Here is a 16,833-nt window from a genome sequence, read left to right on the forward strand (position 1 = left end):
TAACACATAAAGATCGAGTTCCAGAGACATAAATTCAACTCTTCAGAAGTAGCAGGTAAATCCCACAAATGCATAATATTGTTGCTGGAAACAGAAGTATTTAAGACATCATTAGTTAAAATATGATAAGTAGAAGTTACCTTATTCTCTTCAACAAGTATCTATTTCCAAATTTCTGTTGGAAATTCCCACACACTTTGATCTCGTCTTTTTGAAGGCTCTATTGCTACTGAAACTATCCCTTATACAGAAGGCTGCTGTAGCTCAAAGGTATAAAAATAAAAGTCTATTTTACAACTAGTTGATGTTTTCTTGCCCAAGCACTGCAATTCAACAAGAACCTGAAGATACAGTATGCAGAAGCAGTACCAAAGAAGAAGAACATGTCACTATTAGGCTTATGGAGCAATATGAAGAAAAACAAGATCACCATTTATGAATCATAAACTTAAATTATTTGTATTGATCCTGACTAGGAGACCACTGCACATCGTGGTCTCTGTACATTCACATAACAGTTAACCTGAGTAGGCCCAGGCCTGTATTGTGCTGCACAGATTCCTTGGCTGTAGGATAAACTCAGCAGCTCATTGTAACAGAGGAGCCTGCAGGCAGCTCCCACTCCTTATAAGTGTGATTACACCACACAGGCATGGCCTTGCCTTTATCTAAAAGTGCAGCAAGGAGTTCTCATGCTTGAAGGACCAAAAAGGAGGAACTTTTCTCCGGGGGGGGGGGGGGACACATGACGGCGACACGGACATGACACACCAAGAAAACAAAAAAACGCCACCAAAAATAATCAAGCCAGGGTCCATCAGATGCTGCACAAACATAGGGATCCCAACATCTGAAGGAATATGAGATTTACTTGCTATCTATATACCTCTATTTATTCTATCTTATTAAGGCAGCTATTTTATTAAGACATTAATTCCTGGTGTGCATCAGCGTAATAAGTAACTTAGCAAAAATTTTTGCTTCAGCTAAAATAGATATGTGCTTGCTTGCTATGGCTTCCACTAAAATAGGACTGTGCTTGCTATGGCTTCCGCTAAAATAGGACTGTGCTTGTTATGCGGTTGGGGAGTGGATAGTGGTAGATAAGATATCAGATGGAAGCAACAGTGGGAAGTACCGAACCATTGCAAAACAAGGGGTGGTGTGGTTAGCTAAGATAACCGCAGAGGTGTCAATCATGTAAAGAATGGAGAAGCCACAAGAAGGACATGATGATGAAGACTTTGAGCCTTCCTCCGACAACCACCAGGAAGACCCCTGAGGAAACATCTGCGCCGTTTGGGGGGGGGAAGGCGTGTTCGGGGGTGGGTTGCGTTCCAAGAACTCATTGATTGTGTAAATCATTTTTCAAGAAAAACCATGAATATGTATGAGTAATGAGAGATAAAAACAAGCATTTGTAAGAAGAGAACGAGCCACGGGAGGAGAAATCCCCTGTGTAGCTTCCAGCGCTGTAATAAATATTCTTTGCTCCACAGACTTTGTCCTTGACTAAAATTTGATACAGTGAGTGCGTTTCTCACAATCAGGAAGAGTGTGACCAGCAGGTCGAGAGAGGTTATCCTCCCCCTCTACTCTGCCCTGGTGAGGCCACAACTGGAGTACTGTGTCCAGTTCTGGGCTCCCCAGTTCAAGAAGGACAGGCAACTGCTGGAGAGGGTACAGCAGAGGGCTACAAAGATGATTAGGGGCCTGGAGCATCTCCCTTATGAGGAAAGGCTGAGGGACTTGGGTCTTTTTAGTCTAGAGAGGAGAAGGCTGAGGGGGGATCTGATCAATGCTTATAATTACTTAAAGGGTGGGTGTCAAGAGGGCAGGGCTGGTCTTTTTTCAGTGGTGCCCAGGGATAGGACAAAAGAAAATGGGCACAAACTTGAATATAAGAAGTTCCACCTAAACATGAGGAGGAACGCCTTTACTTTGAGGGTGGCAGAGCACTGGAATAGGCTGCCCAGGGATACGACAAAAGAAAATGGGCACAAACTTGAATATAAGAAGTTCCACCTAAACATGAGGAGGAACGCCTTTACTTTGAGGGTGGCAGAGCACTGGAATAGGCTGCCCAGGGAGGTGGTGGAGTCTCCTTCTCTGGAGACATTCAAAACCCGCCTGGACAAGTTCCTGTGCAACCTGCTCTAGGTGGACCTGCTTTGGCAGGGGGGTTGGACTAGATGATCTCCAGAGGTCCCTTCCAACCCCATGTGATTCTGTGATTCTGTGATTCTGTGACTTGCTTATTGAGATCCAGATCCAGAAAGAACCCTGCGCCACCTGCCTCTTATCTCACCTCCACACCCATGCAGAACACTTAGAAAAATCATAGAATCATTTAGATTGGAAAAGACCCTTAAGACCATCGAGAACAATCAAAAACCTAATACCGCCAAGTTACCACTAAACCATGTCCCTCAGCACTACATCTACACGTCTTTTAAATATGTCCATGGATGGTGACTAAGCCACTTCCCTGGGCAGCCTGTTCCAATGCTTGACAACCCTTTCAATGAAGAAATTTTTCCTAATATCAAATCTAAACCTCCCCTGGTGCAACTTGAGGACATTTCCTCTTGTCCTATCACTTGTTACTTAGGAGAAGAGACCAACCCCCACCTCACTACAACCTCCTTTCAGGTAGTTGTAGAGAGCAAGAAGGTCTCTCCCCTTAATAAAGATATTAAACAGAACTGGCCCCAGTACTGGGCCCTGGGGAACACCCCTTGTGACCAGCCACCAACTGGATTTAACTCCATTCACCATGACTTTTTGGGCCTGGCCATCTAGCCAGTTTTTTTACCCAGCAAAGCATATGCCCATCCAAGCCATGAGCAGCCAGTTTTTCCAGGAGAATGCTGTGGGAAAAAGGCTTTGATACTGAGTCCAAAAGGACATATGGTTCCCTCCTTACTGAAACAATGTAGCCAAGTTGAAATGCTTTGTGAGCAGATAAGTTTGCTATATAGATAAAAGGAAGTCTTGAGACATTGTATTCTTGAGTAGGGTAGATAAGGAAGAATAAGCTAGTTTCCGTATAAACAAGAGTCGTGAAACCAAGTGAATGAAGAGCTGAGCATGCACGAAGACTGAGTTCAACCAGCGGACATGGTGAGGAAGACTATCGACAACCACCAGAGGACCCTGAAAGACCACCAACGGACATGCATCAAGGACACTTACATATATTAATAAGTTCCAGGAAATAGTATGAATATGTTAATCATTTCTCGGAAAGCTAATGAATATGTATATTCTGAGGGCCTATAACCTTGTAGTTGGGCAACTCGGCCGCACACTAGGAGGAGTGATCCCCTGTGCACCCAGCGCCGCAATAAAGAATGCCTGCTTTCTAAAACTCCAAATTGAGTCTTAGAGAGTTCCTATTTTGCCAACTTACGGTATCAGTTTTGGCACCCCAGATGGGACCCTGCTGTTGAGCCTCCACGGACCCTGGGATTGCGGAACCTTAGCCAGCACAGAGGGATTCTCAGAGAGGACCCTGATCCCCAGACTGAAGAGCCCCTGAGCAAGGACCACTGTTTTGTAAGTATTAAGGCATTCTTTCAGAAGTTTTGGACACCTGCCCATAAGACGCAGCAAAAGCTCCACAGGGTTGGGTTTAGGACCTGGGCTGGGGTTAGAGTCCCCGCTTAAAGTAAATGTTAAATGTAACTGCAGTAATTGTTATTGTGTTTGTTTGTTTGTTATAGCAATTGATTGTATTATTGCTGTACAAAAGACTCACCTGTGTGTGTTATCCCTTGTATTTAAAATGGGCGCTGGATCATCTGTGGGTGGGGGAATCCTAAAGAAGTCACCTTTTGGTTGTATTCTGAGTCATTGGAAACAAATTGCTGGACCCCCTGGTGGGGTTGCAAAGAGAGATGATTTAATTAAGTACTGTAACGAGTGGTAGCCGCTATATAAATTGGAAAGTGGAGAAAAGTGGCCAGTAAATCGTACTCTAATAATAATAATAATACCTTGTTACAATTAATGTTGTTTTTAAGGAGGGAAGGAAAATGGGATGAGGTATTGTATGCTGAGGTTCTTTACATTAAGATAGCAGCCTCAGTGGCAAAAGAAGTGTGGAATCAATTTGGCCCCAACTGATCCTCTAGCATTGGCATTAGAAAAGGACAGGTGAGAGAGAGATAAAGGGAAAATGTTAAATTGGTGTTGTTCGGCATGTAGTATTGGACAGTTTGACGTTGACTCAGAACGAGCAGGAAGAGGATGTAGAGATGTTGGTGGCTCCAGAGTTGAGGCAAAGACCTCAGAATCATGGGCTTGAGCCCTCCAGGGCAGAGGGATTGGACGATGAGTCCAAGAGAGGTGTTGTAGGAACGCCGGTGGCGGAGAGAACTCGCAGCCAGCAGGGAACTGTGTTGCAAGCCCCGCTGAGACAAGCAGTTGGGAATAATGGTCCAGTTGTGGTGAAAGTGCCTTTTTCGATCACAGATTTAAATAACTATGGAAGATAGATGTCGGTAGTTATAGAGATGACTCGGATCAGGTAGCTAGTGCTTTTGAAATGATGATTAAAACTCAGGATCCAGACTGGAAGGATATTGAAGCTATCATGCAAGTATTGTTTGATATATGGCTTGGGTGATTTACAGAAACAGGGATCAGCAGAAAGAAAAAGGGAATGCTAGATTGATTGCTGTGCTAGAAGGAACCGATGCTTCTAGAGGAGGACTTAGGGGTGGATACTGAGGAAGAGGATGTGGCAGAGGACTGCCAAAGTCCTCAGTGGGGGAGACTCAGTGTGCTTATTGTAAGAAGGAGGGGCACTGGAGGCGAGAGTGCCCATTGTTGCAGATTCGGGGAATCAGACACTCCCGTGTTAGCCATAGAAGCTAGGGATTGAAGGGGACCGGAGGAATCTCCCCCAGCAGAGCCTCTGGTTAAAATTAAGCTGGGGGAAGATGAAACTGAGATAGAATGTCTAGTCGATACAGGGGCAACCTGTTCCATTTTAAATACAAAGGAACATGAATTAGGATATGATACTGTAAGAGTTATTGGTGCGATGGGAAAACCAGAGACATGACCTTTCTTTAAACCTTTGAAATTTGAAATTGGAAAACAATGGGTAACTCATCAGTTTTTGTATTTACCAGGTGCACCAAAACCTTTAATAGGCCGAGATTTATTAGAAAAACTAGAAGCTGAAATAAAGTTTAAAAATGGGGAAGTAGAAGTATTAATGCCCGAATCTAAATTTTTCCAAACTTCAATACTATTATCGCAGGAAATTGAGCAGACGGAAAGGAAAATTCCGACTGAGATTGAGGACGCAGTGATCCCTATTGCCTAGGCAGGAGAAATACCAGGAAGATCAAAGAGGGCTGAACCCGTAAGGATAGACCTTAAACCAGGATCAGCACCGGTAAGATTGAAATAGCATCCATTACAGTTAGAAGCCAAACTTGGGTTAGTACCTATTATACAGAAGTTTTTAAAATATGGGTTGTTGAAAGAATGTGAATCTAAGTATAATACTCTGATCCTACCCGTTAAGAAAGCTGACGGGAAATCTTATAGGTTAGTCCAGGATCTGAGAGCAGTGAATCAAATTGTCCAGGATATTCACCCTGTGGTAGCAAGCCCGAATACACTATTGACTGTTCTCACCGAAGAACAGGGATGGTTTACAGTTTTAGATTTAAAAGATGCCTTTTTCTGCATCCCACTTGATTATGAAAGTCAGGAATTATTCACTTTTGAGTGGGAAAACTCTGAGACAGGAAGGAAGACTCAGTACACTTGGACAGTATTACTGCAAGTATTTAAAAATAGTCTAACAATCTTCAGAAATCAACTAGGAAGAGAATTAGAACTATGGAGACGACAATAAAAATGGGATAATGCTACAGTATGTTGACAATATGCTGCTAGCTGGAAATTCCCGGGAAGAATGCTCGGAACTGACAATTAGTTTATTAAATTTCATTGGACTCAGTGGTTATTGAGTGTCAAAGGAGAAAGCTCAAATTGCACAAGAAACTGTAACATATGTGGGTTTTGAAATTCTGAAGGGACAGAGACAGTTAAGCAATGAGAGGAAAGAAGCCCAAAACATCCATGAACTGAGAACCTTTCTAGGAATGGTGGGATGGTGTCACTTGTGTCTTGCTAATTATGGACTGATGGTGAAACCCTTGTATGAGTTACTGAAATCATCGAAAGGTCCCCTTCAATGGACAGATGAAAGTCAGAACGCACACAATCAACTTAAAAGGGCCTTGATGAAAGCCCTGGCTTTAGGGCTGCCTAATTTAGAAAAGCCTTTTGAACTGTTCACCTATGAAAGGCAAGCTGTAGCCCTCGGTTTTTTGACCCAACGTTTGGGAGACTATAAACGAGCAGTGGCATATTTTTCCAAGAAATTGGATCCAGTAAGTCAGGGATAGCCTGGATATTTAAGAGCAGTGGCTGCAACAGTATTGTTAATACAAGAGCTCACCATGGGACAGAAGATAACTTTATGTTTCACGCGTGGTACCAGAAGGGTGGACATTGGTTGTCTCCTAGTAGAATGCTAAAATATAAAGTGGTACTAATAGAACCAGATGATGTGACCCTCAAGAATACTGCCATGGTTAACCCTGCCATGTTACTCTCAGCTCGACAAGAAGGCGGCAAACCTGAACATGACTGCCTGTAGACTATTGAGGAAGTTTATTCAAGCAGGCCTGACTTGAAGGATGCTCCCTTGCAGAATCCGGATTGGGAACTGTACACAGATGGCAGTAGCTTTATGAAAGAAGGAAAGCAGGTATCAGGATAAGCAGTTACCACTGTTGAGACGGTGGTAGAAGCACAAGCAGTGCCCACCAGAACATCGGCCCAAAAGGCTGAACTGATTGCTCTCACTTGAGCTTTGCAGTTAAGTAAAGACAAATGTGTAAACATTTGGACTGATTCAAAATATGCCTTCAGAGCAGTGTATGTGCATGGAGCCATTTGGAAAGAAAGAGGGCTACTGTCTGCACAAGGGATGGAGACAAAGCATAAAGAAGAAATTTTGAGTTTACTTGAGAGTATACAAGTCCCTGTTGCTGTAGCTATTACACACTGTAAAGCTGACCAATCGGGGCGAACTCAAGAAAGAGGAAATAATCAAGCTGATCTGGCTGCAAAGCGGGCTACAGAAAAAAGCACAGAGAAGGGAGTACTAGCTATAGTGCCAGAGAAAAGAATTTCTCTCCAGAAAAACTCTATTTATGATAAGCAAGATTTAAAATTAATTGAGACTTTAAAAGCAGAAAAATGGGAAAATGGATGGGCAGTTACACCTTTAGGTATAGGAGTGGTACCCTATTCCCTTATGAATAGTCTAGTGAAGGAAGAACACAACGCTGTACATTGTGGAAGAGAAAATTTGATAAAGCATTTGCAGAAGTCAGTTATTAGCAAGAACATGGTAGAAACTATTAGATCAGTCACAGAAAGATGTGAAATATGTTGTAGAAATAATCCAAAAACACACTGTCACTCCAGTCTTCAAAAAGGGCAAGGAGGACCCGGGAAACTACAGGCCGGTCAGCCTCACCTCCATCCCTGGAAAGATGATGGAACGGCTCATTCTGGGCATCATCTCAAAGCATATGGAGGAAAAGAAAGCTGTCAGAAGTAGTCAACACAGATTCACCGAGGGGAAATCATGTCTGACTAACCTGATAGCCTTCTACGATGGCATGACTGGATGGATTGATGAGGGGAGGGCGGTGGATGTTTGTCTACCTTGACTTCAACAAGGCTTTTGACACAGCATCCTCATAGGTAAGCTTCGGAAGTTTGGGTTAGATGAATGGATAGTGAGGTGGATTGAAAACTGTCTGAAAGACAGAGCTCAGAGGGTTGAGATTAGTGGCACAGAATCTAGTTGGAGGGCCGTAACAAGTGGTGTTCCCTAGGGGTCAGTACTGGGTCCAGTCCTCTTCAATATATTCATCAATGACCTGGATGAAGGGATGGAATGTACCCTCAGCAAGTTTGCTGATGACACAAAACTGGGAGGGATGACTGACACACCAGAAGGCTGTGCCGCCATACATCGAGACCTGGACAGGCTGGAAAGTTGGGCAGAGAGGAACCTGATGAAATTCAATAAGGGCAAGTGTAGGGTGCTGCACCTGGGGAGGAATAACCCCCTGCACCAGCACAGGTTGGGGGCCGGCCTGCTGGAAAGCAGCTCTGCAGAGAGGGACCCAAGTCTCTCAGCGTTTCCTCATAAGAGAGAGTATTCTAGTCCCCTAATCATCTTTGTAGCCCTTTGCTGTACCCTCTCCAGCAGTTCCCTGTCCTTCTTGAACTGGGGAGCCCAGAACTGGACACAGTACTCCAGATGTGGCCTCACCGGGGCAGAGTAGAGGGGGAGGATAACCTCCCTCAACCTGCTGGCCACGCTCTTTTTAATGCACCCCAGGAGACCATTGGCCTTCTTGGCTGCAAGTCCTTCAGTTTAAAGCCTGCTTCACCAAGTTGGCCAGCCTGCTGCCAAAGATTCCCTTGCCTCTTCTAGACAGGTAGATCCCATCCCTCTCTAACAAGCCATATTCATGAAAGAATGTCCCATTGTCATAAAAGCTAAAACCCTCACGATGGCACCAGCCACATAGCCAGGAGTTGATATGCATTTTTTGCCCGTTTCTGGCTGCTCCCTTTCCTCTAACTGGTAAAATGGAGGAAAAGATGACTTGGGCATCGATATTTTTCACTTGTGCCCCCAGAGCTTTATAGTCTTCCTGAATTCTGCCCAAGTTCAGGCTTGCAGTGTCATTCATACCCACATGAAAGAGTAACAGTGGGTAATAGTCTGTATTCTTGACAAGTTGTGGCACCCTGTCAGCAACATCTGGAACCTTAGCTCCCAGGAGGCAGCATACCTCATCTGACTCCCTGTCAGGATGGCAGATGGGTGCCTCAGTGCCCTTTAACAGGGAGTCACCCACTACTAGCACTCATCGTTGTTTTTTCCATGTCTACTGTGTGCAAGTACTTACCTTACTGCTGGGAGAAGAAGCGTCTGGGCACTCACTGCAACTTACCACCTGTACTGAAGTCTCCCTCCTTACCAGTTCTGTCTGGGTGGATGCATCACACGTCTGTCGTGGTTTAGCCTCAGACGGCAACAAAGGACCAGGTGGCAGCCGCTCGCTCAGATCGGGCCCCCACCGCCAGCGCGGCCGGGAGGGGAGAATCGGAGGAAAAAGGCAAAAAACTCATGGGTTGAGACAAAGGCACTTTAACAGAACAGCAAGGGGAGCAAGAAACAACAACAATAATAACACTGACAGAGGAATATACAACCACGAGTACGATACCACCACTTGCCGACCGCACCCAGGACGCCCCCGACCCCTCTGCTCCCCCGGAGATGACTTCCTCTTCTGCCCCCCCGACTTCCTGTCCCTCCCCTTCCCCGGCTAGCTCCTGCTACCCCCTGGGCATGGCTCACATGGGATGGAATACCTGTGTCCCTGCTAGGTCCTGGGGACAATTAACCCTATCCCCGCCAGACCCAGGACAACGTCCTAGGGGCTTTTTCTGTAGGAGCACTGGTTTTAGCTCTAAGGCAAGTGCCCACCATTTTGGCAGACCTTGAGCACTTCCCTGGGCTGTGGACCAACAAGCAGGGTGCAGCGCCCTTCCTGTGCAAACTGTTGTGCAAACTGCCACGCCACTCCCTGACTGATGTGCCACACCCTGTTTGCCCACCCTGTTTGCAGCACTAGCCTTCCCTGGGGCCGTTTAAATCTCCCGTAGTTGCTTCCGGCAACACCTTCTTTGCCACATCAACCTCGCTCCTGAGAACTGCCAGCTCCCGGCGGGGCTCTCTGTACTTCCTCAGGTTTCCCTGGCTCCGGGAACCCCCCTGTCCACTTTGATCTATCACCCAGCTGTGCAACTTGCTCCTCGCTGAGTGCTACTTTTGGTTTCACCCCACTTAAATCACAGAATCACAGAATCACAGAATCTTAGTGGTTGGAAGGGACCTTTGAGATCATCGAGTCCAACCACATTAAAAAACAAAACAAAACAAAAACAAACAAACAAACAAACAAAAAACACAACACACAAAAAAACAAAAAAAAAAACCACACACACCCACCAACTAAACCCCACACCCACAACCTCACACACAACACCCCACCACAAACCAACAATCCCGGGCACTAGAGCATGCCCTGAAGAGCCATGTCTACACGTTTCTTAAATACCTCCAGGGATGGTGACTCCACCACCTCCCTGGGCAGGCTGTTCCAGTGCTTGACCACTCTTTCAGTAAAGTAATTCTTCCTAATATCTAATCTAAACCTCCCTCGCCGCAGCTTCATACCATTTCCTCTGGTCCTGTCATTATTCCCTTGGGAGAAGAGGCCAACCCCCGCCTCTCTACAGTTTCCTTTCAGGTAGTTGTAGAGGGCAATGAGGTCTCCCCTCAGCCTCCTCTTCTCCAAACTAAACATGCCCAGTTCCCTCAGCCTCTCCTCATAGGACTTGTTCTCCAGACCCCTCACCAGCTTGGTGGCTCTCCTCTGGACACGCTCCAGCACTTCAATGTCTTTCCTGTAGTGAGGGGCCCAAAACTGAACACAGTACTCAAGGTGAGGCCTCACCAGTGCCGAGTACAGAGGCACGATGACTTCCCTGCTCCTGCTGGCCACGCTATTCCTGATACAAGCCAGGATGCTATTGGCCTTCTTGGCCACCTGGGCACACTGCTGGCTCATGTTAAGCCGGCTGTCCACTAACACTCCCAGGTCCTTTTCTTCCGGGCAGCTTTCCAGCCACTCTTCCCCAAGCCTGTAGCGTTGCTTGGGGTTGTTGTGACCAAAAATCTCCCACGGTTGCTTCTGGCAACGCCCCCTTTGTCACATCAGCCTCGCTCGGGAGAGCTGCCAGCTACTGGCAGGGCTCTCTGCTCTTCCTCGGGTTTCCCTGGCTCCAGGAACCCCCTGTCCACCTCGATCTAGCACCCAGATGTGGACCTTACCATGTCCACTGGTGCGTTCCTCGCTGTTTTGGGTCACCTGTCCTGTCCGCTCCTCCCCACAGGTGTGACCCCTCTACGCTCTTCCGCTTCTGACCCTCCAACAAATAACAAAGTTAGCTGACCTTGGTTGTTATAGAAATAAGTATAAGCAGGAGCCTCTCTGCATACCATTCCTTGGTATTCACTGTAAACATCAGGCCTTATCACTCTGGTAGCAGACACTGTCTGAAGAATATGTCATTAATTTCAGTAAAATTACTGAAAAGGAAACTGGCTCTATTTTACCTCAAACCAGGACAGTGAAGAATATGAGTAAATGGACCGCAATCTAATTTCTGCATATCGATTATCCAGCAAGACACAGATAACATTTCCCAACTGCTACCAATCAATAGATTCCAAACCCAAAACTTCTCGCACTTTGAAGACAAAGTGTTGAGGTCTTGAGTACAAATATCTTCCACAAGGACTCATCATTTTTGCTAGCAGAATATCCTGATAGCACGGAGGAGGTACAACTCTAGAACATGAGTCACTCGTTAGCATGCAAAACATGTTATGCAAAAATGTAGTTGCATTTACTCCTCGTGAGCTCAGTTAATATTCTGGTAAATAGTCATTTGGTCAGGACATCTTCCTCAGTTGCAGGCCCACTGTTGCTTTAGACTATTGTAAGTGAAGATCAAGTGGATGATCCAAGTGGAAACCAGGGATGAGTGGTGTTCCTCAGGGGTAAGTACTGGAACCAGTGCTGTTTATCATCTTTGTCGGCAAAATGGACAGTGGGATTTAGTGCACCCTCAACAAGTTTGCTGATGACACCAAGCTGTGCAGTGCAGTCAACATGCTGGAGGGAAGGGATGCCACCCAGAGGGACCTGGACGGGCTTGAGAGATGGGCCCATGCCAACCTCGTGAATTTCACCCAGGCCAAGTGCAAGGTCCTGCAGGTGGGTCGGGGCAATCCCAAGCACAAATACAGGCTGGGTGGAGAATGGATTGAGAGCAGCCCTGAGGAGAAGGACTTGGGGGGGTGTTGGTGGATGAGCAGCTCAACATGAGCTGGCAATGCATGCTTGCAGCCCAGAAAGCCAACCACATCCTGGGCTGCATCAAAAGAAGTGTAGCCAGCAGGTCGAGGGAGGTGATTCTGTCCCTCTACTCTGCGCTCGTGAGACTGCACCTGGAGTACTGAGTGCTGGTCTGGGGCCCCCAACATAAGAACATGGACATGTTGGAATGGGTCCAGAGGAGGTCCACAAAGATGATTAGAGGGCTGGAGCACCTCTTCTATGAGGACAGGCTGAGAGAGTTGGGGTTATTCAGCCTGGAGAAGAGAAGGCTCCGGGGAGACCTTATAACAGCTTTCCAGTACCTAAAGGGGGCCTACAGGAAAGATAGGAGGTGTCCCTGCCCATGGCAGGGGGGTTGGAACTAGATGATGGCCCTTAAATTTCAGTCAAGCATCAAGATTATATTATTAGCTGTTTAGTACAGGTTGTAGAGTTTTCTGGTAGCCCTTCTTTTATCCATGTGTGGTCATCAATCAAAATGCATCTTCCTCTGCTTCATACTAGACTTACCTTCTTGAGTAAATGCATGAGTGTATTATATTTTGGAAGTTCATGCTCATAGCTGGTAGTTCTGTCTGTTGTTATCATTAGAATGCTACTGAGCAGTAGTTCTGTGGCTTTCCTAGGATTAGGTTTTAATGAGTGAAAATAAAAATTAGGTCTATCTTTTCTGTACAACACTTGGACATCCTAGTGTTTCTCACAGTATGAGAAATTTAAAATAATAGGGAAAAAAAGATAACTAAGATAATAACTATTCCTTAATTATGTTGAGAGAGTATCTTTTCTGTCAAGTGTTACGCATATATGCTGGCATAGAATGCAACAGCAGAGTTACCATGATTATTATCAGAGTTAGCATGATTTGTGTCCAGTTTTGGGCACCTCAACACAGGAGAGATATCGAGGTGCTGGAACGGGTACAGAGGAGGGCAACGAAGCTGGTGAAGGGCCTGGAGCATAAATCATACGAAGAACGATTGAGGGAGCTGGGACTGTTTAGTTTGAGGAAGAGGAGACTGAGGGGTGACCTCATCACTCTCTATAACTACTTGAAAGGACATTGTAGAGAGGTTGGTGCTGGTCTCTTCTCACAAGCAAATAGCGGTAGAACAAGAGGGAATGGCTTCAAGTTGCAACAGGGTAGGTTTAGACTGGACATTAGGAAGCAATTCTTCACAGTGAGAGTGATCAGACACTGGAACGGGCTGCCCAGGGAGGTGGTTGAGTCACCATCCTTGGATGAGTTTAAGTGTTTTAGAGTGGTGTTGGGGGATATGGTGTAGGGAAGAACTTTGTAGAGTAGGGTAGATGGTTGGACTCGATGATCCCAAGGGTCTTTTCCAACCTGAATGATTCTATGATTCTATGATTCTATAATTATTAGCAATTCAATAGTACTTTCTAGATTTACTTAGTTTTTCTGACTTCACTTATGTCGTGGTTTCGGCCGAATTTACCAAAACCAGACTGACAGATGGCCCTTCCCTCCCCCTCCCCCCCCAAAAGAGGAGAGAGGAAGAGAAAGAGATAAGGAGATTTAGAAGTTTAGAATGAACTAAACTACTTTAATGAAGAATTAATATTAAAATAAAAAAAAGAAGAAAATAATGAACTAGATACAATATATACAAAACCGTATCAAGCTCCCAGGATGACAGTCACGCCACCGGCAGTCACTGGGGAAGTCCCAGACTGGACTCAGCGACGGATGGGAACTGGATTCCAGCTCTGGAGTCAGGAACACACAGATCGGGATCAAAGGCAGATGAACAGACAGAGTCCTCTCTGGACGTCGGCCATCGCAGGAAGGGGGCTGACCCTTTGATCCCTCAGCTTTTATACTGCGCATGGGGCAGATGGGATGGAATACCCCAGTTGGTCAGGTTTGGGTCACCTGTCCTGTCCACTCCTCCCCACCGATGTGACCCCTCTACGTTTTTCCATTTCCGATCCTCTAAGGGGGCAAATAACGAAATGGGCTGACCTTGGTTGTTATGGCAGTAAGTATAAGCAAGGGCCTCCCCGCATACCATTCCTTGGCATGGAGCACAAACATTGGTCTTATCATTCTGAGAATGAGCGGTTTTCTCCACAATATGCTGCTAATTTCAGACAATTTAGAAGAGGCCTAGCTAAGATGTAAAATTACAGAACAGAAAATTTGTTTGGTTTTACTTCAAACCGGGACAACTTATAATTCCTTATCTGAAACTGTGTTGTCAGTGCTTGGTGCTCCAGCATGTTGCCTGGGAAGGTAACAAAAAATTTGAATTATTTTCATGAGTTAGCAGGCCTGCTGAAAAGATTTTGACATGCAAACCAGCATTTTGGTCCTTCATCCACCTGTATTTGGTCTTATAAACTAGTTATGATTTTCCCACTGGCCTTTGGGAAATGGCATGGTGTTCCCCAATCACTTTTTATGGGTTGTGTATCTGACCTGTAAAATCAACATCACAGCTAATATCAGCTGAGTCTCGCACAGCATAGCAAATGCTGTGTGTTTGGGTGAGCTTACTTGTGCTGTGCAGGTTGGGAAAAGGGGCAGATAACAGGTAGTGTCCAAGTGGTGGCATGTAATAACTCATATATGTATTTCCATAGAGTCATTAGATAGGGAGCACAAGTAAGAATATACAACAACAAAAATTTCTAGTTGAACTTTAATGGATGGTTTAGAAAAGCAGAACAATGTCTTCTACTTTTTCTCTTTGAAGAAGATGAAGAGACACATGTTCTTAGTCTGACCTAGCTATACTTTAAGCAAAGTTACATTAAACAGGAGAGGTGAAATCAGCGAGACAGAATATGCTGGGTTACCTTTTGTCTGAGACACTCCTCAAACTTTTATGTGTAGTACATTTTAAAATATCAATATGGTTTTTATTCTTTCAATTCTTATTCTTAAAGCAGGCAAATCTTCAGACTGAACATGTGAAAAAATGTCATTATAAAGTTTTGGTGGTAAGCTGTAGTATAAGAAATGGAATCCCACTCTTTGATATGAGGATACTAAACACATTCAGACTACAAAGTAAATTCAGTCACCAGAAGTATTGCTACCTCCAAATCTAGTTTATTCATCTTCTTTCACAACAACTTTCTATGTGTTACAACTAATCAAACACAAAATAGAAATAGATTTATGAGATGTCTTAAAACCAAATGAATACATTCTTAATGAATGCTGTTATTTCACAGTATTGTCCCTAATACTATTTAACTCTTCTAAGGTCTAGAGACTGCCCATGATTTTATTTTCACAGCCTAGTCTTGGCTTCCTGATGCGGATTTGAAGAAACAGGGAACTGTTTCCAGTGATCATATATGTGAAAATCTTAAGGATTTTTCTGTTATGTAGAGCAACTTCTGGACTATTTTGTAGTGCTTTCCTTCAGATTTGGTACATTACAGAGAACCTGCAATGCCATGTCTTTGCAAGCTTCTGACCCCATTTGGGCCTGTACCCCAGTAATGCTGGGGTAATCAATATCCTCTTACCTTTACCTTCATCTTCCTTTGTGCAACCAGAAAGAATGCGTCTGTGCAGATATCTCCACGTGTGCATAGTTTTTATGGACTAAGAATAATCTGTGGCTTTGTTGTGTTGCATTGTGCAGGGTTTCCCTTGCTGTTCTAACAAAATATCTTATTCTAGACCTATAACGTTCATTCTATTACTTTTTAGGTAGCCAATGATACCAAACAGTCTATTAAACAGGGCTTTCAAAAGTGAATTAATTAATCTTCCAGCACAACTTCATGTTGTAGCTTTAGTTCACAGTATGTCCCAAGTGCTTGGCAATAGAGCCTTACCGCAGGTGTTCTACAATAAAATGCAACTGTTACTATTTCCTGAGAAATAGTCCACATATGTACTTAAGCATTGGCTGTTTTTCTTGAAATACAATATAAACCAACAAAGATATGAGAAAGAGAACAAGAACAACTTTGTTTTGAGTGATATTGAGACTCGCTGATCCCATTCTGAAAGAACATTAAAGTTTAGAAACTCCGTGACTTCCCACACCAAAGATGCTCTTACTTTTTTAATAATTTTTGATGGCACACATCTTACCATGTTTTATATTATTGTACCAAAACCCTGAAGTTAAATAAGGGCAGGTTGCAGAAAGAAATGTTTAAAAAATTAGAAAACATCCAATTTAAGGTTGATTGTGCCGAATTAATCTGATCATCTTTTGCATTATGGTACAGTTCTTAATTTTGTGACTTCGAAATATTTTTTTCTCCCACAAGACCTTTTCCTAAATCATATTATCCATGGAAATAAATAATTTATTCTTTTTTAGTGAAGAATATGTATAGTATCATACAGGTATATATGAGGTGTGTATATATATATACACTTCACTCAATGCAAAATTTGGAAGATGTGTTATGCAGGGGACAAAGGACTTCAGGAATAGAAGAGTGGTAAAGGATGTGACAACTGCATTATGCATTGGATTATATCTTTGCCTTTGCTGGAGAGTCTTGGTGTAGTGCATCGTAAGCTCTGAATTTCATGGCTGATGACTACTACTTTATATTTATGTATTATTACAGTAATATATCATATAATTAAATAAACACTCATGGGGCTTACTAGCAGGAGGCTAAATTAAAGCAACATGTGCAACATTGTCTGGCATTCCTAACTATTTTTTATAAATAGACACTTACCTGGATAAATTCCATGATGTACTGAGAACTGCTTAGACATTAAAATCTC

At 44.2% G+C, this 16,833-nt stretch overlaps 1 pseudogene; it reads right to left on the bottom strand.

The window, feature by feature from the left end:
- LOC141476597 (m7GpppN-mRNA hydrolase-like) overlaps positions 1-16,833 on the bottom strand; it is a 52,214-nt pseudogene that overhangs the window by 29,349 nt on the left and 6,032 nt on the right.

This window comes from Numenius arquata, chromosome W (assembly GCF_964106895.1).
Source record: "Numenius arquata chromosome W, bNumArq3.hap1.1, whole genome shotgun sequence".
NCBI classification, from domain to species: Eukaryota; Metazoa; Chordata; class Aves; order Charadriiformes; family Scolopacidae; genus Numenius; species Numenius arquata.